This window comes from Hemitrygon akajei, chromosome 11 (assembly GCF_048418815.1).
Source record: "Hemitrygon akajei chromosome 11, sHemAka1.3, whole genome shotgun sequence".
NCBI lineage: Eukaryota > Metazoa > Chordata > Chondrichthyes > Myliobatiformes > Dasyatidae > Hemitrygon > Hemitrygon akajei.
The window spans coordinates 41699038-41715562 of NC_133134.1; the positions used below are offsets into that span (position 1 = coordinate 41699038).

The window sequence follows — 16525 nt, forward strand, 5'->3', positions numbered from 1 at the left end:
TTGGATTGCCAGAGGCGACCGAACAGGGATCAACCGTGAAGTTTTTCGCCGAGTTTCTCTGTGAGATATTCGGGAAAGATTTGCTTCCGAACCCGCCCGAGCTCGAACGGGCACACAGAGTTTATGTTCCCCGCGGAATTCTGGGCTCCCGTCCGCGACCAGTAATCTTGTGTTTCCATCAATACCAGGTAAAACACAGTCTGATTGTGGAGGCACGTCGCAGGGGGTCTCTTCCTTTCCAGGATACAACCATTCGCTTTGTGGAAGATTTTGCACCCCAGACCTTAAAGATGCGCGCTGAGTTTAAAGGCGTAATGAAAGTGCTTTTTGATCGTGGTTTTAAACCCTCTCTTCGCAATCCTGCTGATCTATGAATCAAGCTTAATACTGGAAAATACAAGTGGCTCAGGTCGGTGAAGGAAGCTGAAGCATTTGTGGCAAGTCTTCTGGCTATCCAGTTATCTTCGGAATCTGATCGGACCTCCTAAAATGGTGGATAAGTACTCCTCGTAGTAAAATTACTTTTTCTGGACTCAGACTTCACTTGAATCACTCAGACATTATTCATTGAAACTCTAAGGGCTGTTGACAATCTCTCCCGGAATTTGGTGTGTGTGTAATCTATTTTTACTCTTGTATAACCTTATCTACAGAGTTTTACAACTGACTCTAACTTGTTTTGGAGGTTCGAAGTCTTTAGTGAAGGCCTCCCTGTTTGTTGGTTCACAGTTTAATTGCTGATTTATTTTTCCTTTTTAAATATTTATTTATTTTATCTTTTTTTCCTTTCTTCACCCCTTTTTTCTAATCTCTGAATTTTTTTCTCTCCTCTGTAAATGGTTGATAAATACTCGTCTTGAATTTATAATTTTCCCCTTCCTCTCCTTTTTTTTACCTTTTTTTTCCCTTTCTCTTACTTTATTCTTATATAATTTGTCGCGGGTAGGTTAGTTTTGGTTTTCTTCCGATTTTCTCTGTATTAAGTTTTATATTTCTGCAGAAGGTGTTCTAATCTGTAGTTATGTTTTCTAGTGCATAAACTAGTTACTATTTGCTATAGTATTTATACGGAACTGTTGTCAATGACACAGATCTGGAAGTTGTATTTGGGTTAATTTTTTTGGTAGAGCTAACTACTTGTTTTGGTAGCCGTCTAGTTTTGGGTTGTGTGGGTGGGGTAGGTTTTCCAGTTCCAACATCACTCACTGTATTTATTGTTTCTCTTTATTGCTCAGGACATGTACATGTTTCGATTTTACGAATCTATGTTTACATCTCTGCTCCCAGACTGCTAGTGTACTGCTTGACTTTTTATATGCCTGCTGCCTTTTATGCATTAGTAATTGATAATGGCTAGTGCACTTAAATTTGTGAGCTGGAATGTAAAGGGATTGAATCACCCTGTTAAAAGGAGGAAGGTATTCTCACATATCAAACAACTCAAAGCTGACATTGCTTTCCTTCAAGAAACTCATATTCGTTGTTTTGATAACTCCCGGCTTCTATCAAAGTGGACGGGTCAGCATTTTCATTCATCCTTTGCCGCTAAAGCTAGGGGAGTCTCCATTCTTATTAACTCAAATATTCCTTTTGAACTCCATAATAAAATATCTGATACAAATGGCCGTTTTATTATTGTTTCTGGTAAACTATATAACACTAAAGTTGCACTAGCAAACCTGTATGCCCCCAACTTTGATGATGTTAACTTTTTTGAACGGTTTTTTTCCTCACTATCAGACTTAAACTCATACTCTCTTATACTGGGTGGTGACTTCAACTGTTGGTTGGATCCTAAACTGGATCGATTGTCCTCTGTTACCAGATCACCTACTAAATCTGCCTTAGCTATCCAATCGTTTCTCTCTAATTTTGGTATCTCTGATATATGGCGTTTCCTCCATCCTACGGAGAGAGATTATTCTTTTTTCTCACATGTTCACCATACCTTCACTAGAATTGACTATTTCTTACTCGATAACCAACTTATCCCATTTGCCACTCTTGTGACTATCAGAGTATACTGATTTCTGACCAAGCCCCAATTACCCTCTCTCTGAACTTTCCTGGTCTCCCTCAGAGGAATAAACACTGGCGGTTTGATTCAACTTTATTATCGGATGATGATTTTGTAAAATTTATTAAGGATCAGATAACCTTTTATTTTAACACTAATACATCACCTGAAGTGCCATCCCAGATTGTCTGAGATGCCATGAAAGCATATCTGAGGGGTCAAATAATCTCTTACACAGCAAATCTCAACAGAAGATCCCGTGCAGATCGATCAGACCTCATTAACCAGATTAAAGATTTGGATCAAATATATGCCCGAACTAAGAACCCTGAATTATACAAGAAGCGCGTTGAACTCCAAACTAAATTTAACCTTCTGTCCACTCAACCTGTCGAACGCCAACTTCTCGAAAGCAAAAGTCGCTTTTACATTCATGGGGATAAGTCTGGTAAATTCCTAGCCAATCAGCTGAGGCGTTCCAAAGCCAAACAACATATTACAAAGATCCGGAAGGAGAACGGAGACTTTACATCGGATCATTTAGAAATTAATGACGCATTTAAAAATTTTTATTCTTGGCTTTATTCCTCTGAATCTCTGAATGACAATATCTCTGTTGATCAATTTTTACAGAATCTGAATATCCCCTCACTCTCATCTGATTTCAAAGCCAAACTCAATGCACCTATATCATCAGAAGAAATATCTTTTGCAATTTCTGCACTGTCCTCAGGGAAATCTCCTGGACCTGATGGGTTCCCTGTAGAATTTTATAAATCATTCTCTTCACTTCTTTCTCCTCAATTACTTTCAGTATTATCTGACTCGTTTAATTACGGCAAATTGCCACCCTCTTTCAATGAGGCATCTATTATTCTTCTTTTAAAAAAGGGCAAAGACCCAACAGAGTGTTCCTCATACAGGCCGATCTCTCTGCTCAATGTTGATGTAAAGATCTTAGCTAAAGTGTTGGCTCATAGATTAGAAACTGTTATTCCCTCCATTATCTCTGATGACCAAACAGGCTTTATTAAAAACCGTCTCCCTTTTTTTAACATTCGGCGTCTATTTAATATTTTATACTCAGCTCCAACTGGGACTCCTGTATGTGTTATTTCCCTCGATGCGGAGAAAGCATTTGATCGTATAGAGTGGAACTACCTTTTTGCAGTCTTAGAAAAATTTGACCTCGGCCAAAGTTTCATCTCTTGGATCCAATTGCTGTACCTGTGTCCTACTGCTTCTGTTTTAACTAATTTTCAGAAATCCCAGGTATTTAATCTCAAACGTGGCACCCGTCAGGGATGCCGCTTAAGTCCCTTTCTCTTTGATTTGGCTATAGAACCTCTGGCGATAGCATTTCGAAACTGTCCTGAATTGACCGGGATTTGGAGAGGGGGTGTTGAGCATAAAGTTTCTCTCTATGCTGATAACTTATTACTCTTTCTCTCAAATCCGTCTACTTCCTTACCTCTAATGTTTTCACTTCTTGACCAGTTTAGCCAGATCTCTGGCTATAAACTTAATTTACATAAGAGTGAACTTTTCCCAATTAATAAAGAAGCACAAGAACTAACATTTCGTGATCTCCCTTTTAAAGTAGTCCATAATCAATTTACTTATCTTGGAATTACAGTCACAAGGAAGTTTAAAGATCTCTTTCGTGAAAACTTTGTCAATCTTTCATATGCCATAAAACAGAGTCTGGTACAATGGTCACCTCTATCTATGTCTTTGGTAGGTCATATTAATGTTGTTAAAATGTATGTTCTCCCCAAATTTTTATACTTATTTCAATCTATCCCAATTTTTATTCCTAAATCTTTTTTTGATTCCTTAGACTCTATTATTTTGTCATATCTGTGGCAGAATAAGCGCTCTAGAATTAATAAAATCCATCTCCAAAAATCTAAAAAAGAGGGTGGCATGGCTTTACCTAACTTTTGCTTATATTATTGGGCAGCTAATATACGTTGTGCTACCTTCTGGTCTTTCTTCCACGGCCAACCCGAGTGCCCTAACTGGGTGGCAATGGAGTTGAGCTCCACTAAAGAATTATTTATATCTGCACTTCTTGGCTCTGCACTCCCTAGCAGTCTGCCCAGATCAATAGCTAATCCTCTGGTTAGACACACTTTGCATATATGGGCTCAGTTTAGGAAATGCTATGGCTTCCAGGGGTTTTTCGTTTCTAGCCCTGTCGCACATAATCACCTTTTTTTACCTACTACGTACGATTCAGCATTCCATGTTTGGTATAGGAAGGGCATTAGACATTTTGAAGATCTTTTCATTGATAATCGCTTCGCTTCTTTTCAGCAGCTCTCTGTTAAGTTCAACCTGCCTAACGCTCACTTTTTCAGATATCTCCAAATCCGACACTTTATTGCTCCTTTAATTCCTAGCTTTCCTGAAATGCCTGCGAAAAATGCTATGGACCTATTTCTTTCCATTAATCCACTAGGTAAAGGTTTAATATCAATTATCCGAGATAAACTAGCAGCCTTACGACGGGCCCCTGTGGATAAAATTAAAATGGCCTGGGAGCAGGATTTAAATATCTCCTTATCTGAGGAGAGCTGGGACTCAGTTCTCAAATCGGTTAACTCAACCTCTCTTTGTGCTCGCCATTGCCTTTTACAGTTTAAGATTGTTCATAGAGCCCATATGTCTAAATCTAAACTATCTCGATTCTACCCTGGCATTAGTCCGATCTTTGATAAATGCAAGAGGGGCGAGGCCTCTCTCATCCACATGTACTGGTTCTGTCCTAGCTTGGAGAAATTCTGGAAAGATGTCTTCACTACATTATCGGGTAATCTGAATCAGCACCTAGAACCCTTAATTGCTCTGTTCGGTTTTTGGGGTGAGACGCATTTATGTCTGGGTCCGACCAAATGCCGAATACTATCCTTTGCCTCTCTCCTGGCTAGACGCTTGATCCTCCTTAGATGGAGAGATGTTGCCCCGCCCACTCATGCGCAATGGCTTAATGACATTATGGCCTGCTTGGACCTCGAAAAAATTCATTATTCAGTTCTTAATTCGGATCTAAAGTTCCATAAGGTCTGGGGACCTTTTATCGAGTACTTTCATAACCTTCCTCTTTACTAGGGTTTTTTTTTCTTTCAGCTCCCTTTTTTTCTCCCTTGCTTTCAGCTCCCTTTTTTTTCTGGTAGTAGGCATTATTATCCTCTGTTGCTAAGTGTATTCACAGTCTGGGAGTTTGACTGTCCTGACCTATACTCTTTATACTGTGTTGTGGTCGGTCTGGAGTTGTTGTTTTTTATCTTGTGCTGTGGGGCTTGGGGAGGACACTAAGCTTACTTGTCTTTAATTTAGGTGCTTTTTTGTTAAATTCTCTTCCTTTGTAGCATATTGTTATTGTATGCTTAATTTTGCACTGTATTAATGCTCCTCATTGGGATTTGGGGTTTTTAATTTGTAAAATGTTTTGAAAAACTAATAAAAAATTTTTTTAAAAAAACTGCTGCAGGATCTTGTGATGTGGTTTCTCTTGGCATTTTCTGTATTTAATCCTCTTGAATTTGTTGGTCTTTTATTATGTAGTTTTGAGCATTCTCTGTGTTAAACATTTGGTCCTGTATTGCCACCAGGAATCCCTCTGCCTCTAGGAAAACCTCTCCATCTCTGAGGCAGGCATTCAACGCTTCCTTGTCATCTAGTCTGCTCAGATCGTGGGGATGTCTTCCATGGAGGATCATGCTCTTCCATTGTTTAACTTTTTCTTCTATAGTTATAATTCCTTCATTTTTTTGGCTGTCCTTTCATTTAGTTTAATAGTGTGTACTTATCAGAATTGTGTATGCTTGCATGGAGTACTGAGTCCTGTTTTTGTTGATGAGAATATATTCTTAGAAGTTTTATCTGACTGCAGTGTAAATTTTATGTCTGTTATTCCTCTTCCCCCTTCTGTCCTAGGTAATGTCAATATAAGCACGTTCAAGTGTACATAGTGTTTTCTAAAAGGTGTTTTCTCAATTCCTTTTCTTTGTACATTTTCCAGATCAATTTCAGACCAAGATATTATGCCGAAAGAACACATTAAAAAATGCTGGTGGAATGCAGCAGGTCAGGCAGCATCTATAGGGAGGAGCACTGTCGACATTTCGGGCTGAGACCCGTCCTGACGAAGGGTCTCACTTCTCCCTATAGATGCTGCCTGACCTGCTGCGTTCTACCAGCATCTTGTATTAAAATAGGTATAAGGAAGGTGTTTATTGCCCTTGTTATATTTTTGCTATTGAGCTCCGTTTGGCAGATTTTCTTGAAGTAAGTTCTGTCGAAAGCTTTTCCTTTGTCACATCTATTTTCTTTGCTTTTTGATATCCCAGATATTTATATGTTTCACATGTATCCACCAGTTGTATTGTACCCTGCTGCTCTGTTTTGTATTTTAGCTCTATTGCACCTTTCGTTATGTTTAATGTTCTGCATTTCTCGTGTTCAAAGTTCAAATTTATATGTTTAGCAGCTAGTTTTATGATTTAAATTAATTAGTTTAGCTTTATTGATGAAGGAACGTATAATTTCAAATTGTCCAAGTGTAGAAGGTTCAAAGGTTTAAAGGTACAATTTAATGTCAGAGAAATGTATACAGTACAATGTACATCCTGAAATGCTTTTTCTTCACAAACATCCACTAAAACAGAGAAGAGCCCCAAAGAATGAATGACAGTTAAACATAAGAACCCCAAAGTCTCTCCCAGCTCCCCTCCCTCCTGCGTGTAGGAGTGTGTCAAGTTATCATTCATTGGTTGTTTCTGATTTAATACCCTATCTTAGTCGGGTTCACTAGAGAGCAGGTTTAAAGCTAGTCAAAACCATAGAGGGCTTAGAGAATCACCTGGAAAATGCCTTGGTTTATTTTGATAATGGTGGTTATTCTTTTTTGGTTGTTAATAAATAGAGTGATTTTAGTACACCAGTGCTTCATCAGATGTTGCAGTAATTTCTCAAGTATTGGGTGTAGTTTACATGTGTAAAGAACTTCTATTAACCATAAGTGTGGGACAAAATCAAATGCTTTCTGGTAGTCAATTACAACAACATGAAAGGTTTCTGCTTTAAAGCTGGGCTTGATTTAGAATTACAGAATCTATTATCGGTTGTTCTTTACGTCCCTTCATACCCTTATGGCATCCTGTCTGCTCTGCTGTAAGTATATTGTGGTTATTCAAGTGAGTGGTGATTAGTTGTGAGATACATGATGCTACAATTTTGAATAACGTGAGCTGCCTTAATGACTATCGCCCAGTAGCTCTTACATCTACAGTGATGAAATGCTTTGAGAGGTTGGTCATGGTAGATGCAATCTCAGCAGCTCTTCACACGGCCTTAGATCACCTGACAATACAAACACCTACGTCAGGATGTTGTTCATCGACTATAGCTCAGCATTTAATACCATCATTCCCACAATCCTGACTGAGAAGTTGCAGAACCTGGGCCTCTGTACCTCCCTCTACAATTGACTTCCTAACAGGAAGACTACAATCTGTGTGGATTGGTGATAACATATCCTTCTTGCCAACAATCAACACTGGTGCACCTCAGGGGTGTGTGCTTAGCCCACTGCTCTACTCTCTGTATACACATGACTGTGTGGCTAGGCATAGCTCAGATACCATCTGTAAATTTGCTGATGATACAACCATTGTTGGTAGAATCTCAGGTGGTGACAAGAGGGCGTACGGGAGTGAGATATGCCAACTAATGGAATGGTGCTGCAGCAACAACCTGGCACTCAGTGTCAGTAAGACGAAAGAGCTGATTGTGGACTTCCAGAAGGGTAAAACGAAGGAAAACATACCAATCCTCATCGAGGGATCAGAAGTGGAGCGAGTGAGCAGTTTCAAGTTCCTAGGTGTCAAGATCTCTGAGGACCTAACCTAGTCCCAAAATATTGATGCAGTTATAAAGAAGGCAAAACAATGGCTATACTTCATTAGAAGTTTGAAGAGATTTGGTATGTCAACAAAACACTCAAAAACTTATATGAATGTACAGTGGAGAGCATTCCGACAGGCTGCGTCACTATCTGGTATGGGGGGAGGGGGTGGCTACTGCACAGGACCGAATGAAGCTGCAGAGGGTTGTAAATCTAGTCAGCTCCATCTTGGGTACTAGCCTACAAAGTACCCAGGACTTTTTCAAGTACCGGTGTCTCAGAAAGGCAATGTCCCAGCGTTCTCAAACGCATCTCTCCCATTTCCTGCACATCTGCCCTTACCCCATCCACCTGCCACCCCACTCGGGATAGGGTTCCCCTTGTCCTTACCTACCACCCCACCAGCCTCCAGGTCCAACATATAATTCTCCGTAACTTCCACCACCTCCAACGGGATCCCACTACCCAGCACATCTTTCCCTCCCCCCCCTTTCTGCTTTTTGCAGGGATCGCTCCCTATGCGACTCCCTTGTCCATTTGACCCCCCATCCCTTCCCACCAATCTCCCTCCTGGCACTTATCCTTGTAAACGGAACAAGTGCTACACCTGCCCTTACACTTCCTCCCTCACCACCACTCAGGGCCCCAGACAGTCCTTCCAGGTGAGGCGACACTTCACCTGTGAGTCGGCTGGTGTGGTATACTGCATCCGGTGCTCCCGGTGTGGCCTTTTATATATTGGCGAGACCCGACGCAGACTGGGAGACTGTTTTGCTGAACACCTATGCTCGGTCCGCCAGAAAAAGCAGGATCTCCCAGTGGCCACACATTTTAATTCCACGTCCCATTCCCATTCTGATATGTCTATCCATGGCCTCCTCTATTGTCAAAATGAATCCAAACTCAGGTTGGAGGAACAACACCTTATATACCGGCTGGGTAGCCACCAACCTGATGGCATGAACATTGACTTCTCTAACTTCCGTTAATGCCCCTCCTCCCCTTCTTAACCCATCCCTGACATATTTAGTTGTTTGCCTGTTCTCCATCTCCCTCTGGTGCTTCCCCCCCCCCCCCCCTTTCTTTCTCCTGAGGCCTCCCTTCCCATGATCCTTTCCCTTCTCCAGCTCTGTATCACTTTCGCCAATCACCTTTCCAGCTCTTAGCTTCATCCCACCCCCTCTGGTCTTCTCCTATCATTTCGCATTTCCCCTCCCCCCTCTACTTACAAATCTCTTACTATCTTTCCTTTCAGTTAGTCCTGACGAAGGGTCTCGGCCCGAAACGTCAACATCGCTTCTCCCTATAGATGCTGCCTAGCCTGCTGTGTTCTACCAGCATTTTGTGTGTGTTGTTGTTTGAATTCCCAGCATCTGCAGATTTCCTCGTGTTTGTCCTTTATTGAGGACCTCCAGCACCCAGGGCATGCCAATTCCTCACTATTGCCATCAGGTAGGAAGTACAGAAGCCTAAAGGCACACACTCAGCGATTCAAGAACAGCTTCTTCCCCCACCATCCGATTCCTAAATGGACATTGAACCTGTGAACACGACCTCACTTTTTAAATATATATTATTTCTGCTTTTTGCATGATTTTTAATCTATACAATATACATATACTGTAATTGATTTACTTATTTATTAATGATTATTTCTATTTTGCTTTGCTTTTATCTTCTATATTATGTATTGCATTGAACTGCTGCCACTAGGTTAACAAACTTCACAACACTTGCTGGTGATAATAAACCTGATTCTGATTTTATATATAGTTTGTAAACAAGTTACAGGATGATATTTTGATGGATCATTTATGATCTCTCCTTTAGGTAACAGAAATATTTTACCTTCTGTTATTTTCAAACATCTGGGCACTTTTTCAGGATTTTTGTGACCAATAGGTACGGATGAAGGCAAGTACATTTCTTATCCCTGTAACTATGAATATTATCTCATGGTACTTTGGCTGGTACTTTTTCAATTGTGGGTATTCTTTAGAACTGTTTTTAACATATCCATTGTAACTTCAGGTGTTATCATGTCTTTAGCTGTGTGAATGTATTCTTTTTCCTCCACAATCCAGTTTGCTTCTTGATTGTGGGTCACCCTGTTTGACCAGATATTAGACCAAAGGCTCGTTATCATTGTGCTTGGTGGTAATTCTGTGCCAGGGTTGCTGACATTTTGGTGCATGGAATTTAGTTTCAATGTTCATTTATTATCCCGTTGTAATATGGAAATTTAATTTATTTGCTGATCAGAAATTGTTCTGAAAGTTGTTTCCACCGTACTGATTAATGTCCATGCTGCAGGTATGTAGCCGACTTCCTATTGGTTAGCTCCCATGACATGAGGCACCAGTTTCTGGTCCCAGGACACATGCTGCGATACGGCTTCTGGTCTTCAGGTATAAAGATGAACACACGTGTGTGAGTGGCTCTCTTGACCCTGAGCTCTCTCCAGACTGCACTGGAAGGTGTGTTGCAGTTAATAAGGGGAGGGGTTCATGCATCAGGTGCACACCTAGTTAAGTCATTGTTTATTGCTTGTTTTATCTTGTTTTATCATGGATGGATTTAACACGTGTATCGATTGTAGTAGATTGGGTGACTTGGAAGAGTGCTTGTTTGACTTACATGTGAGCAAAGTGTTTCATTGCTTGCTTGTGAATAAACAGTTGTTGTACTTATCTGCAATCAGCATCTGCTGTTTCACTTACCGAACCCACAAACCTGCTTCCTTTCAAAATCTGTATAAAACTTTTTCATAGTTCCCAAACTGATAATTCTGTTTACTTTGTCTGATGCATTTCATGTATCTATTTCGTCTGTCTTTGTATGCACCTAGTCTCTGTTGTGGCACAGCAATAAATTCTACAATGCTATCTCGAGGAAATCTGCAGATGCTGGAAATTCAAACAACACACACAAAATGCTGGTGGAACACAGCAGGCTAGGCAGCATCTACAAGGAGAAGCACTGTCGATGTTTCGGGCCGAGACCCTTCGTCGGGACTAACTGGAAGGAGAGATACTAAGAGATTTGAAAGTAGTGGGGGGAGGGGGAAATGCTAAATGATAGGAGAAGACCGGAGGGGGTGGGATGAAGCTAAGAGCTGGAAAGGTGATTGGTGAAAGTGATACAGAGCTGGAGAAGGGAAAGGATCATGGGATGGGAGGCCTCGGGAGAAAGAAAGGGGGGGGAGCACCAGAGGGAGATGGAGAACAGGCAGGGTGATGGGCAGAGAGAGAGAAAAAAAAACCAAACAACTAAATATGTCAGGGATGGGGAAAGAAGGGGAGGAGGGGCATTAATGGAAGTTAGAGAAGTCAATGTTCATGTCATGGCTTCAGCATTTTGTGTGTGTTGTCTGCAATGCTATGTTAGGTTGATCGTAACTTGTTATAGACCTTATATTTCCTTAGCTTTTCTCTTAACTTTCTTCCTCAGGTTGTCCTTTTAATACTCCATTAGGTGGGCTATTTCTGTATTTAGGGTTTCAATTTTGTTTCTTAATCTCTTTTGCCATTTGGGTGTCCTCATTTCATTACTCAGTTTTGGGTTTCTATTAATGAATGTCTCTGTTTTTGAGCCATTGCTGTGCACTGCTGTTAATGTTATTGTGTGTAGTTCTTCAAATGTTTCAAGTTTTCCTGCATATTGTGGTAATATAACATTGTTGAGATATAACATAATAATATATGATTATTATTTCTTTTTTTCTCTTTTATTTTGTTTATGCATAGTTTTTTTGTAACTTTGGTTGTTTTTGAGAGTGGTCTTTCACAGATTCTATTGTGTTTGTTGTAATTACTGTGATTGTCTGCAAGAAAATGAATCTTGGAGTTGTATACAGTGACATATATATACTGTAGTTTGACAATATTTACTTTGAACTTTGAATGCCCCTATTCTGGGCTATAGTGCTTGCAGCTAAAGATTGGGTAAGTTCGGGCAAGGTGTTGGAGAGAGATCAAATTCTTGAATCGTGGTCAGGCAGGGAGAGAATTGAAAAATGGATCTTGGATTGGGGAAGAAGTGGGGAAAAGAAAATTCTGACACATATTGTTTTGCATGATAGCTCCCTCCAAGTGTTGCTGGCTTTGTAAAACAAAAGTTTGACATTGAAGATTTGATGCATCTGTTTTCTATCTGCATTGTATTCTGTGTTGTGCGTTTATTATGGTAGTCAGTCACGTGGGTGGGGGAGTGGTTAAAGTGTAGTGTTTAGGTACGTATTTGGGCTTTGCTCTTGGCAGTTTAGTTTAGAACTGGGGACCAAGAGGTGTCATATCTTTAGTTGACTACTTAATTTCATTTAATTATGCTTCATTACATCACTTCAAGATTGTTTGTCTTGCTGTTGCTAATAAAGGATCAAATACATTTCTTCAGTTAGTTGGAACACAATTATTGGATTGATCCAAGAGCATGTCAAACAAGGATAACAATCATTGGGGGTCGCCAGTAGTGTTAGAGTTTACCCGTACGGAATGTTGAACGACATTCTGAGCACATTACTTTTTGAAGTCAAACAATCATTATAAAGTAAAATAAAACACTTTATGTTACGCAGAAAATAAGGTGCAGACGTTCATATACCAATTATCTGTAGCCCTTTTCTGAGAAATACAGCATACAATAACAGTATTAATCAAAGCCTCAGTATGGGGTAATATTCTGAAGGAAGGCTTGCTTGCAAGAAATTTTCTTTAGTGATCTCGATCTCGTATTCCAGAAAAACACAAAATTTATTTTTTTTAATGAAATGTCATATGTCTATTTTCTCATAAAATTCACTGTTACTAAGGAAACATCATGTTCTAAATTCTGAATAACAATTAAAGCACTTAATGCATGCTGTACAGTTGAGGGAGGTGTGTTCGCTGTCATGGGTCTCTCATAGGGATTTCCAGTCATAGATTGGCCACGAAAACCAATGGGAGGGACAGGGGACAGCATATTAGTAAGTGAGTCATCTTATACCCAAGTGAAGCACAGATCAGAGCCACAATGTAGTCATTAGCACAATTGCAGGAACTGTATTTTGCCATTTCATAATGGTACTTAAGAACAAAATATAAAACCTACATAAAATGAATCTAATTATGCATTTTATTTAAGTGTTCAAGATTGGCAGAGCTGATGAAAGCTCTTTTGCTGCAAATTCAGTATAGTGTGTCATTTATCCCTTTGTTACTTTGACATATACAGTTGAATGAATGTTCAAAGTAAACTTATTATCAAAGTCGGTGTATGTCACCATGTACTTCCTTGAGATTCATTTTCTTGCAGGCATTTACAGGAACATACAAAGTAAGTTATGAAAACTATACATAACATAGACTGACAACAAATAACAACCAACATGCAAAAGCAAAGACTGACAAACAACCAATATGCATAACACTCTTAAGCTTTATACACACTGGGTATCAGGTCTGAAATTTTATAAATTGTTTTGAAAAAAATAAGTAAATAGCTTTGCAGTCCAATCACAAACAAAGAGAAAACCTTCAGATGCTGGGAATCTAAGTAACACTCACAAAATGCTGGAGGAACTCAGCAGGCCAGGCATCCATAGAAAAGAGTACAGTCGACGTTTCGGGCTGAGACCCTTCATCAGGACTGGAGGAGAAAGATAAGGAGTCAGAGTAAGAAGCTGGGAGAGGGGAGGAAGAAACACAAGGAGATAGGCGAAACTGGGGAGGGGCGGGGAGAGAGGTGAAGTTTCTCCCTCCCCTTTCTTGATTTCTCTGTCTCTTTCTCTGGATGCAGCTTATCTACTGATGTCTATTATAAACCCACTGACTCTCACAGCTACCTGGACTATATCTCTTCCCACCCTGTTACTTGTAAAAATACCATCCCCTTCACTCAATTCTTCCATCTCCGCCACATCTGCTCTTAGGATGAGGCTTTTCATTCCAGAACAAATGAGATGTCCTTCTTCAAAGAAAGGGACTTTGCTTCCTCCACCATCAACACTGCCCTCAACTTCATCTCTTCCATTTCGCACACATCTGATCTCACCCATCCTCCCGCCACCCTACCCGGGATAGGGTTCTTCTTGTCCTCACTGACCATCCCACCAGCCTCCGCATCCAGCACATAATTCTCTGGAACTTCCACCATTTCCAATGGGATCCCACCACCAAACACATCTTTCCCTCCCCCCCCCACCCCCCAACTTTCTGCTTTCCGCAGGGTCGTCCTTGTCCATTTGTCCTCTCCACTGATCTCCCTCCTATCATTTATCCTTGCAAGTGGAGCAAGTGTTACAGCTCCTCCCTCACTACCATTCAGGGCCCCAAACAGTCCTTCCAGGTGAGGTGACACTGTACCTGTGAGTCTGTTGGGGTCATATACTGTGTCCGGTGCTCCCAGTGTGACCTCCTGTTTATCAGTGAGACCCAAAGTAGATTGGGAGACCACTTCACCGAGCACCTACGCTCTGTCCACCAGAAAAGGCTGGATCTCCCAATGGCCATCCATTTTAATTCCACTACGCAAACACGAGGAAATCTGCAGATGCTGGAAATTCAAGCAACACACACAAAATGCTGGTGGAACACAGCAGGCCAGGCAGAATCTATAGGAAGAAGTACTGTCGACGTTTCGGGCCGAGACCCTTCGTCAGGACTAACTGAAAGAAAGGATAGTAAAAGATTTGAAAGTAGTGGGGGGAGGGGGAAATCCAAAATGATAGGAGAAGACCGGAGGGGGTGGGGTGAAGCTAAGAGCTGGAAAGGTGATTGGCAAAAGGGATACAGAGCTGGAGAAGGGAAAGGATCATGGGCGGGAGGCCTAGGGAGAAAGAAAGGGGGAGGGGAGCACCAGAGGGAGATGGAGAACAGGCAAAAAGTGATGGGCAGGGAGGTTGGAGGCTACCCAGATGGAATATAAGGTGTTGTTCCTCCAACCTGAGTGTGGCTTCATCTTGACAGTAGAGGAGGCCATGGATAGACATATCAGAATGGGAATGGGACGTGGAATTAAAATGTGTGGCCACTAGGATAAGTGCTGCCTGGCCTGCTGCATTCCACCAGCATTTTGTGTGTGTTGCTTTAATTCCACTTCTCATTCTCATTTTGACATGTCAGTCCATGCCCTCCTCTACTGTCATGAGGCCACACTCAGGTTGGAGGAGCAACACCTTATATTCTGACAGAGCAAACTCCAACCTGATGGCATGAACATCAATTTCTCAAACTTTCAGTAAATCCCCTCCTCCCCGTCACCATTTCCCATTCCCATTTCCCTCTCTCACCTTATCTCCCTCTGCTGCTCCTCCCCCCTTTTCTTTCTTTCATGGTCTTCTGTCCTCTCCTATCAGACTCGCCCTTCTACAGCCCTGTATCTCTTTCACTAATCAATTTCCCAGCTCTTTACTTCACCCTTCCCTCCCCTCCCAATTTCACCTATCACCTTCTTCCTCCCCTCCACCCACCTTCTTACTCTGACTCCTCATCTTTTATTTTTCCAGTCCTGACAAAGGGACTCAGCCTGAAACATCAGCTGTACTCTTTTCCATAGATGCTGCCTGGCCTGCTGAGGTCCTCAGCATTTTGTGTGTGTTGCTTGCAATAGCTTTTAAGCATTAGTCAGTGCTAAAAGCAGAAAATAATAACCCAACTGATATTCAAAAATCTGTATATACTGGAATTCTGAAATGAAAACAGAACCTGTTGTAACTTATCAACAGGGCAGCATTCCACGGAGAGAAAAAGTACCATTTGGGGAGGATAAACAAAGGGAGTGTCAGTGGCAGGTTAGATTATCCAGTTGATACAAAACTTTCACAGCTGACTAGTTAATAATAAATAAAACGCTAGGCTGGAACTTTAAAAAGCAAAACATAGTTACCAAAACAGTGCTGGAAATACCTTGGAGATCGGGCAGCATCTGTGGAGAAAGAAAGTCCAAGTCAGGTGTTCCCAAACTGGTGTCCAGGACCCCTCAGTTAATGGTAGGGGTCCATGGCATAAAAAAGACTGGGAACCCCTGCTCTAAATTAAGATGACTTCAGAAATAAAACCAGAGAATGCTAGAAATACTTAGTAGGTGAAATAATATCTGTGGAAAGAGAAATCTAGTTAATGTTTCAGGTTGAAGGTCTTCCATCAGAACCGAGAAAGAGAAAAACTGGTTAGTTTTAAGACTGGAGGGTAGTGAGGAGGGATGTATAGGGCAAAGAAGATATTTTTCTTAGGCTAAGAACAGCACTGCTGAAAAGATTTCACTGAGTACAAAGCTAAGGACATTTAAGGATTGAGAAAACAAGCAAGGGGCATGCAAACGCAGTGAAATACAAGTTGCTGGGGTTTCTATAAACAATAGGATGATGCTGGAAATGCCAGGCAGTGTTTGTGGAGTAGGCAAAATCAGAGTTAATGTTATGGATAGATAACTTTACAGCAGAACTGGCCAGGTTAGATAGAACAAACCGAGGAACAGAAAGAAGTTGTGTGAAACTGTTGAATTCAATATTCAGTCCTGAAGGCTTCTGCCTGTCCAATTAGAAGATGTGATCCACTCCACTCCTGAAGCTTACTTTGGACCTCATTGGATCTCTGTAGGATGCAGAATTAAAGTTG

The 16525-nt window shown here is 41.0% G+C and overlaps 1 protein-coding gene across 2 annotated transcripts in view; it reads left to right on the forward strand.

Moving 5' to 3' along the window:
* Positions 1–16525, forward strand: part of LOC140735527 (uncharacterized) — a 119935-nt gene that overhangs the window by 4290 nt on the left and 99120 nt on the right. The window contains exon 2 of one of the 2 annotated variants that reach the window (XM_073060707.1): positions 9759–9842. The gene's annotated coding sequence lies outside the window, so the exon portion shown is untranslated. Of the gene's footprint in view, positions 1–9758; positions 9843–10295; positions 10406–16525 lie in introns of those variants that run through there. The other variant, XM_073060709.1, reaches the window with a different exon arrangement.